General features: G+C 40.2%; 1 long non-coding RNA gene across 2 annotated transcripts; it reads left to right on the top strand.

The window, feature by feature from the left end:
* The first annotated feature begins 981 nt into the window (after nt 1–981).
* On the top strand, nt 982–2,199 carry LOC135295319 (uncharacterized). 2 transcript variants are annotated; one of them, XR_010357365.1, is made up of 3 exons: nt 982–1,180; nt 1,280–1,361; nt 1,960–2,199. It is a non-coding gene; the product is annotated as an uncharacterized LOC135295319 (long non-coding RNA). The 2 variants fall into 2 exon arrangements; XR_010357364.1 differs by having other exon boundaries at nt 982–1,361.
* The last annotated feature ends 7,491 nt before the right edge of the window (nt 2,200–9,690 follow it).

Genomic DNA, 9,690 nt, shown 5'->3' with positions numbered 1-9,690 from the left:
ACATATGGGCAGCCTGCTGGATGAGTGGTTTGTCTGTTAGGCTAGAATAAAAAAAAAGTGGCAACCATAGTCTTTCCAGGACTAATGCTGTAAAAAGAAAGGACTGTTTTACGCTCTGTAATCAGCATACAATCTGGGGTGAGGTCAATGAGAAAATAATCATAGTCCTGCAACATTGACTAGGCATTAAAGCACTGAATGGCATCAGTAAGTGAGCATCTTCCACTACCAAACTCTCTCTGTTCCCTATAGATGCCCTGAGCAGAGCTCCAAACTGCCCTGCAGGATCTGCGTTTCTGTAAATCACAGAGTATAAGCCACAGTACAGCAGCACTATGCTAGTCCCTTTGAGCATAGCTTTTTTTTTGCTGTATTCTCTACTGTCTTAATACATTCTCCAGCACAGTTGTGGCCTGTGTAGTCCCTGCAAAATTAGTTTGTGTTTGTAGATTTCCCAGTGTTACAGAGTAGTGTATTGGATTTGTGTGCCCAGGTTTTGGTAGTGAGTGGGCTAAAAGGGTGGCTTCTGTGAGAAGCTACTGGAAGTTACCCCCATGCCTATGGAGCCAACCAGCTGGCTCCAAGACAAACCTGACTCTGGCCAAGACTAAGCCCATCAGTGATGGTAATAGCACCACTGGAATAATGTACTTGAGAAGGGCCGAAAACCAGTGGCAACAGCAGCCAGAGACAGGAGTGAGAATATCTCAGAGAAAAACTCTGCAGACATCAGGGTCAGGGAAGGTGGGGAAGGAGGTGCTCCAGGTGCTGTAGTAGACATTCTCCTGAAGCCTGTGGTGAAGATCATGGTGAGGCAGCTGTGCCCCTGTAGCCTCTGGAAGTCCACTGTGGAACAGAGATTCATCCGTAGCCCATGGAGGACCCCACACTGCAGCCAGTGGAAGATCAAAGGAGGCTGTGATGCCATAGTAAGTCCACAGTAAAGTGGGATCCCTGCAGAATATGTGGCCCATCAAGACAGAAGACCATGTTGGAGCAGGTGTGCTGGCAGGACTTGCAAGCCCACGGTGGATGGGCTTGCAAGTCCTGCTACACTGGAGCAGCCTGTTCTGAAGAATCGCATCCCATGGGAGGAACCCACACTAGAGCAGATGATGAAGAACTGCAGCACATGGGAAAGACAAATGCTGGAAACGTTTCTGGAGGACTGTCTCCTGTGGTAGAGATCCCACACTGGAGCAGTGGAAGAATCCTTCCATCTCTCCCTGTCCTTATCTCAACCAATGAGCCTTTCTTATATTTTCTTTCCCCTGTCCAGCTGAGGAGGTGATTGGTAGTTGCTTTGGTGGGCATTTGGTGCCCAGCCAGGATCATAGCACCACAAGGAGTTGCTGGGACTGGTAAAAGTAACATCTTCTGGTTCTAATCTTACCTAAACAAATATAAAGGGGATTTTTCCAGGTTTAATTTAGACGTAGACACTTCCACTAGCACAATAGCAGTACACTGCTGAAAGATTTACAGACTTACAATGAAGGTACATTAGTTGTTATGGTTTGTGCACAATGCATTCTCCTTCACTTAGACAATAATAACAGCACTAAGTTATTAACCATAATATCCCCTGGCTTCAAAATCCAGCAACACTAAAGGGTCAAAGGAAGGTAATTGAAGAATAAACAACCAACTGCTAAAAGGCCTCTGTTTTCTTCAGTGAAGCTCGTGCTTCTCTCTATAGGAAAGTGCTTGAGAGGTCAAAAATATATAAAAAAACATCCAAGTTGCCCACCTAAATATATATATGCTTTTTCCATGAGGCAGAGCACAAATCTCCCACTACCTTTGAGGACATTTATGCATTGATACTTTTTGCAAGACCAGTAGATAAGGCACCTTATCTGCAGCACCAAGGAACATTCTTGGACAATCTGTGCAGATGCCTTGACATCTGGCATGTATTTGTATTTATTTATTATGGTTTTGTTTTTTTTTTTTTAGTATCTTAAAATCAGAAATGTTGACTGGAAGAGCTCTGGCAGTTCTGTAATTTAGCTTCCCATGTGAAGAAGAATTTTCATGAGTTCTACCCCAGGACAGCCATGACGACTAAGAGTTTCCATTACAAATACTGAAAAAGAAGATTTATGAGCCAATCAGTTTTATATTGGTAAAATACATCTGCTTTTATAAAAGTGAAATTTATTGACTAAAATTAAAACATATTTTGCAGAACTTTCACCAGTCTTTTGTGTTGTTAAACTTCATAAAAAATGAATATTCAACCAAAAATGAATTCTTTTCACTTTTTTTTAATTTAAAAACCTCTTTTTATTCACTTTGTTCTTAAGATCTATCAGAGGTCTTTAATCGTAAATTCAATTTTTTATTCCAAACATAATTTAATCCCAAAATATGTGTTTCTCTAAACAGAATAATAAAATTTAAAAAGCTGCAGAAGTCAGTATATATATATATTATAACTGAGATAATAATCACTTCAATGCCTAGATGACTTTTTCATAATGTCACATCATTTTGCCAAAGTTCCCTTAGTGAAACATGAATTACAAAAGAAAAGCAGAAGAAGCTTTTTTCTTTTGATAAAATGGAACAGAAATTATGCAATCTACAAAAAAAGCTGATGCTTTCATTTTCAGTCCAAGGTTAACAACAGCAATATGAGACTATTCCTACCAAAAGGTGTTAGAGGACTCTCCACTGATCAAGGAGTATATCGAATTTCACTGGACATAAAGCCAATGTATTACATAAACGTATTTCTTTCCCCATTTCTCAGCCTGCATTGCTTACCTTGATTTGACTTCCCATAATTTAAATAACATTTCATATCTTCAAAGCACTGTACATGCATTAACTAATTTCACTCATTAAAATTTGACACTGCTGTCTAATGATAAATTCCCAAATGCAGTGGATTTGAAAACTTTCTGTTAAGCACGCCTTGATAAGCCTCTTCAAGCATATAGCTGTAAACTGTCTTTTGATGTTGTTAGATCCGTAACCCTTTGCTGTTTAATGCTTCCAGCTAATAAGGAGTTACAATAATTACTCAGCTTCTGCTCCAGGAAAGTAGGCAGGATTTTCCTTTTCTTGGGGGAATTTCAATAACCCAAGCAGGCATTGCTTGATTTCAGTGTTTCAAAGTCTCCATGACAGCTTTGTCACAAAGATGTACAAGCTGCCTGATAGACGAGTTTGGGGCCATATTTCTAGCTCTGCATGATAAACTTTTTGTTCTAACCTGAATGCACAAATGGAGACACCTGGTAGGTTTTTACTCATTAGGTCAAGATATTAATGTCCTTTGGAGCAGCAATGCCCTACAAGACCTGCAGATGTTATCACAGATTGGCTCCACATAACCTTTGTATATGTATTAGAGGTGCTTCAGCCCTCTGGAGCACCTCTCAAGACAAGCTTGAGAGTTGGAGTTGTTCATCCTACAGAGCAAAAGACGCCAAGGAGACCTTGTAGCAGCCTTCCAATACCTAAAAGGGCTACAAGAGAGATTCTACAAGGGCAGGTAGAGATAAGGCAAGGGAGAATGGGTTTAAAATGAATGAGAATAGATCTAAATTAGATATAAGGAAGAAATTCTTTACTGTGAGGGTGGCAAGGCACTGGAACAGCTTACCCAGAGAAGCTATGGATGCCCCATCCCTGGAAGAGTTCAAGGCTAGGTTGGATGGGGCTTTTAGCTGGATGACCTAGTAGAAACTGCTCCTGCCCAAGGCAGGAGGCATTGAGCTAGGTGGTCCTTCAGGTCCCTTCCAACCCAAATCATTATGTGATTCTGTATCACTGCTGGGATCCCTTCTACAATTTTTCCACTTTTCAGAGGCAGGTCCGAGTGCTTCAGTCCAAGGGCAAATAAAACTGGTGAGTGACTACAAGAAGGGGGTATTAGGACTCTGTGTCCTGAATGGCTCAAGGCCATAGGTCCGTCTGGATGTTGCCTAAATTAATCCTGGAGCACAAGATATTCCAAACATTGCAAAAAATGGAGATAATAACCTGTTTGCCAAAGGAAATCAGTGGAGACAGCAGGCCATGTGTCTTACTTCTTTTGATCTTCCCCAGTTTATCTAAATTGTCTTTTTAAAAAGACAATTTAGATAAAACCATCTGTCAAAGAGATCCATGAGTGGAAAAAGGGTGCACAGAAATGACCATAGAGAAAGTCTTGAAGGGTTCTGACAGTGTTTCAAATCTTGACATTTCCTGTTCTGAAGAGGATTAGATGGTTCATTAGATGTACAGGTCTCTCCAGTAATATCAAGGCTGCTTTGCTTTTCTTTCTGACATACCAGGCTGCAAACACTAAAAGTGTAAATCCCTCTTCTGAGCAGTAACACCCATTAAGCATTGATAATACGATCTGCACTGCAGAAACCTGACAGAGTGATAGGCTATGTAATCATTAGTTGTAAACAATAATGTGCGTAATAACAGTGAATCATCAGACACAAAACAGAGCACTATTTAGTTCTAAAGATGAATTAGGACAATTTGCTTTGTGCATTAAATGAATTTCCCTGCAGTACTTTAGACTGCTTTGTTTTCATACCTTCAGCTGCATCTGCTCCTCCTGAGAGTTGCTGTAGTCACTTTACTGAGCTCCTGTTTTATAAACAGAGAAGTCATCTCTCTTACCCTGCCCTTACCAGCTTGTCTCAGCATATGCTGCTAGCTTTCACAGTTGACAGACACTTTGACAACTGGCAGTCTGTCTGTCAAGAAGATCTTAAAAGATGAAAGTGTTGAGTAAAAAGTTCAGTTCAGGATCATCTCCATGGCTTTAGAAGAATGTTTGTAGCAGAGATATTGTAGCAGAATACTGATAAAATCATCAACTTTGCTTTCCTGTGAACATGAAATTTACTTTAAAGGGATAATATTTCCTACATAAAATGCTTAATTACAAAAAAAAACCCTGTGTATTTTAAAAATCAATCTCTCTCTCCTTTCTCTGGGTCAAGTACAGTCCTCACAAAAGACAAATAACCACCTCTCACTGTGCTGTGAGAAGTGGGCGCTCTGCCTCAAGGTGACCCTCCCAGATTTAACTCCCTCTCCCTCCTCTCCCAGTTTGGACACTTCGCCAGGTTGCTGTCACCTTCTTCTTGATTCTTCTCACCTTTCAGAACATTGTCTACTTTCCTTCTGCCTGGCTTATGTCAGGTGAGGAGCTGATCCAACGCCGTCACACCAGGCAACTGGCGCTGGGCCGAGCAATATTGTCCCTCTGCTGCTGGCAGCCGAGAGCAGCAGGAGAGGAGGCGGTGACCTGCCTTGCAGCGCTGACAGCAGGGGAGGGCTGCCAGTGGCAGGGCTGGGATGGTGCCAGGACCCTTGCTGGGACAGCGCTGGGTCTGCATTGTGAGACCTCTGCAGGAATACAGCAACTTTGCTATTTCCCCGACAAGCACTCACATTTTATCCTCCCAAGTGTAGTCCTTGAGTTTAGGAGCCGATGAAGAAGCTTTCTGCTGCTGTCATTGCTTCTAATTACCAGCTGTAATAAGGCTTCATCCTGATTCCTTCTCCTTGATTTCTAAAATGATCTTGTGACCTCCTGGATCAGTGGGCTTTCCTTTCTGATAAGCCAGCAGCAAATCTACAGCACCTGTTTGAATATGAAACACACTGGCTTACAGTAAAATACAAATGCAGAATGTTGTGCAAAATGTTAACCCCAGAGAAACTAAGATTTAATACAAATAGATGATGGGAATGCTATGCAGTCCTCTCCCCCATCTGTGGTTTATTTAAATTAATCATTTCAGGGAAATTTTGATCAAGAATATCTTCATATACCCACTTTTTTCTGAGTATAGATTTGCTTAAATAGACCATTTGTCTTTGATAGTCATCTGAAGGACTTCTGATACAGTCACCTTGTAAATCTGCAAACTGACAATGCTACAGAACTTGTTCCAAGCTGTAGTGCATGGATTTTTAGATGACAGTCTAACTCACCCCTTTAGACTCTGTGCAGTTAGAATTTCAAAATTTTTCAAAGTGAGTTTTCTTCTTTCTTTCTCAGTGAGTTGATTCACCAACTCACACCATTTACTTCAATTTTTTATAAGATAAATCTGAAGGATAATTTAAATTAGTGCAAACCCTCCAAGATACGCCAATCAATTCCAAATGCCATCTGTCACAGTAAACTCAAAGTGGAGGAGACAAGAAAGCACCCACTGGTTCAGTTCCTCCACACTCACCGGCAGGTGCCCGACTGTCTGTCAGCAGCCCTGTGTTTTCCTGCTTTCTGAAGCTTAATAGGACAGCCAGTTGTCCTGATTAATTCTGGGACCCAAAGCAGACTTTGTAAAAATTACATCCAAATCTAAGATTACACTTTCTCTTTTCAGAGCAGTCAGAGCAGCAAAAAATCTCTTAATTTTCCTTACTAAATTTAGAGGGTAATTATCTTCTTATCTCTCCATTCTTTACAATTAAACACATAAATATATCTGCCATGCAGTTGGTATGTACACAGCTCCTTTTTCAACCTCAGAGAATCTAAACTTCTCATTTTGCTGTAAGGGTGAGGTCTGCTGGCCCAGAGTATCATTTTCCTTTCTGCTTTTATGTTTCCAAAACAAAAGTGCTCCAGAATAATGGTTGGTGGTTTTCTGTCTCCATGTTTATTTTGTGTTTGCTGGGACAAGTAAGAAGGGTAACTGGCTTTTTTTGGTGGGGGAAAGTGGTGCACATAGATAAGAATAATTGTTTAAATACTGACATGCTTTGCTTTACCTCCATTCTCTCATCTGTACGGCCATTATCTGTAACCTGGACACTTGTGCCATCACCAGTACCAAACACACCAAGAGCAGATTACTTGGCAGAGATGGACCATATCTCAGCTCATTGCTTCCTGCCTGTAAACCAGACTGCATTCTATGGGCTACACCACAGAAGCTTTTCTACTTTATCCACAGCTGTTATCCACAGCCACAGTAACACTAACACTGCAGCTGGTTCTTCAGCAAGAGAAACTTTCCTTAGATTTTCCAAATCCTTTCCCCAGGATGTCTCTGGTCTCTAAGTGGACTCCACCAGCAAGGCATTTTTCTGCTATTCCCTGACTATTATTAAAGGACAAACAGCATAGGAAACTTATGTCATTTTTATCCCAAATATTCTCCAGACAGCTCTCTTCATCCAGTCACTCAAGTGATCTATGAATTTATTACCTTCATTCCCTCATGAAATTAGGAACTTCAAAATCCTTTCCATCTCCTCTGAAGCTTTGATGAGTGCTAATGATAAAAGCAGCATTCAGGTTACTGGGATTTTGGCAACAGCTGAGAGCACTGAAATGCCCTTTCTTTGCCTGGGAGGGTTGCTTAGAGTGGGTGAATTGCTTGATCTCTTTTTTCTCACAGGACCTTTAATCTCAGTGCTGGGAGGTTATGTCCTATGCCTCTGAAGGCAGGCGCAGGGAATAAAACTGTCTTCTTCCAAAGTCTTATCTATTTGCTAGAAAAAAACTATCACTGCAGTGTCAACAGCTAAAGTCAGAGCTTCACTGTGCAAGGAGAGGAGGAAGAACTAGGTATTGTCCTAAATAGTTGGGCAAACAAATAAAACAAAGGAATGGTTGAGGAAAGGCTTATTAGATTCTAAAGACTCTGACCATCCCTTCTTAGGAGTTTTTATGGATATTTTGTGCCTGTTGTCAACCAGATACTGTTTTCAAATATAAATATAAAATGCAGTTATGCTGGAAATCAGGACAGCTACAGGTCATTAAACAACATATGTTCAGATGCACTGATGCTATGAAGCACCCACTTAGGGGATGATGTACAAGATACAAACTAATTTTATATTTGATAAACAGAATGTATGTTAAGAGTGGGCAGGTTGAAAACAGCATATTTTTATAGTAGTTGTTTTTTCCTAAACAAATAATATCTACCTTCATTAGAGAAGCAAAATATGCAAACTTTTAAAAATAATTTGTAGATTTTAATTTGTAAAATTTCACTAGAAAATAATAAACTATCTTAACTATATTAAATGACATATAAATTTTTTCTGTCTCATAAACCTGTAGCTTCATTCAACTTAATATTTAGTAGTATTACTTATCCCACAATATCAAATTCTGTAGCTTTCAAAAAGTTTTCTACAGAGCTTACACAGACCCTTATGGCTATTATCACGTCTGAAGGATTGTTTGAGAAGAATTCCTAATGACTACAGAAGTGGTCAGGAGTACACTTTGCAAATCCACGTGGATATGAGTTTCATAATGGTTTGTATTCACTCCATATACTAAATAAATTAATCTTCATTTCTTTTCTTCTCAGGATGAATCTTGGGTGGAAAGATGGAATCCAATTTGTTTGTTCTTACCCTTTTGATTTAATTTTCCTTCCATAAACACAAAATTAAAATTAAAAATTATCTTGTGGAATCTTCATATATTTGGATTTATTTATTTTCATTAACAGGCACTTTCCATTTCCATGGATAAGGTGTCTACCTCCACCTTCCTCATCCCATCTGAACTAGGCATCACTTTCTTCAGCAAGGTGTTCTCTGAGGGAAGGAGCACCAATATATGTTCCAGCAGGTCCCCTTCCCCTGAGTCAGAAAGTTCTTGCACAGCATTCATTCTCAGCAAGGAAAGTGCTGAAACAATCAGATACAAACATTTGACAGAGGGATTATGTCTCTTTTTAGTATAGTCTCCTACAGAGACATTGCCTTTTCTTCAATTATTTAAAATTAATTTTCTTCTTTTTTTTTTTTTTATTACACTGTAACATCCCCTGACTTCCTCTACAGAATTCCTTTGTAATGTCTGAGAGGTCTAAAAAGGCTAACATCTATCAGCCACATATCAGGTTGACTGATGCCTTCTATGGTCTGCTATGAGCAGCCTACTTCTCTGCTCCAGGGCTGCACAGCAAGCTTCTCAACTCCAATCAACTCCAAAAGCTGCCTGTGCCTACTGGTGCTCAGAAACTCCACAAGCATGATGTAAAATATATTATCTGTAATCATGTAAATTTGTACAGTCAGAGAGTTGATTTTTATTTGCTTGGCAGGAGGCTTGCAACACTCCAAAGCTTTTAAATTGCTAGGTACGACTGCTGTGACATTTCAATTCAGCTGTGTTCATCTCAAATGATAGAACGACCATCTCTGACCTTTCACATGCACGTATATGCATAAAGCTCGACAGAAAGTAAATGTTTGAAATCTCTCTGAGCACCAAAGGCAGCTTCTCCCTTGCATGTATATGTGCAGAGATTCAGGAAGCTCCCATTAATATTCTGCTAAAGTAAGCCTGTGAAATTTTACTGTTAGCAGTAGCACTCAGCCTCAGAGAAATAATAGGTGAAAGAAAATATGTGTTATGCATTCACATCAAACCTTGACAGAAAAGCGAAGCATTATCTAGGGCTGAACTCCTCATGAAGGTTCATTCCCCTCACCCCTGGGCAGAGCTGCCTGGTGATGTGGAGCTGTGTCATTTGTGGCCCACTCCTAAACTGCATTATGCTGGCAAGTGTCAGGCAGAGACCTGCATCCATACTGTGCCACTCCATTACTGCTTTCTTCACTCAGCCAGAGAGTCCAAAGCATAGTCCCCTGAAGAGGAAAGTGCTAGCTATCAAAAAAAAAAAAAAAAGTGTATGAAAGCATAAGGGCATATGGCATGCAGCAAATGAACTGATTTAG

The sequence above is a fragment of the Passer domesticus genome, chromosome 2, assembly GCF_036417665.1.
Source record: "Passer domesticus isolate bPasDom1 chromosome 2, bPasDom1.hap1, whole genome shotgun sequence".
NCBI lineage: Eukaryota > Metazoa > Chordata > Aves > Passeriformes > Passeridae > Passer > Passer domesticus.
The sequence above is the reverse complement of the archived record's forward strand: the minus strand, read 5'-3'. Positions and strand labels throughout refer to the sequence as shown.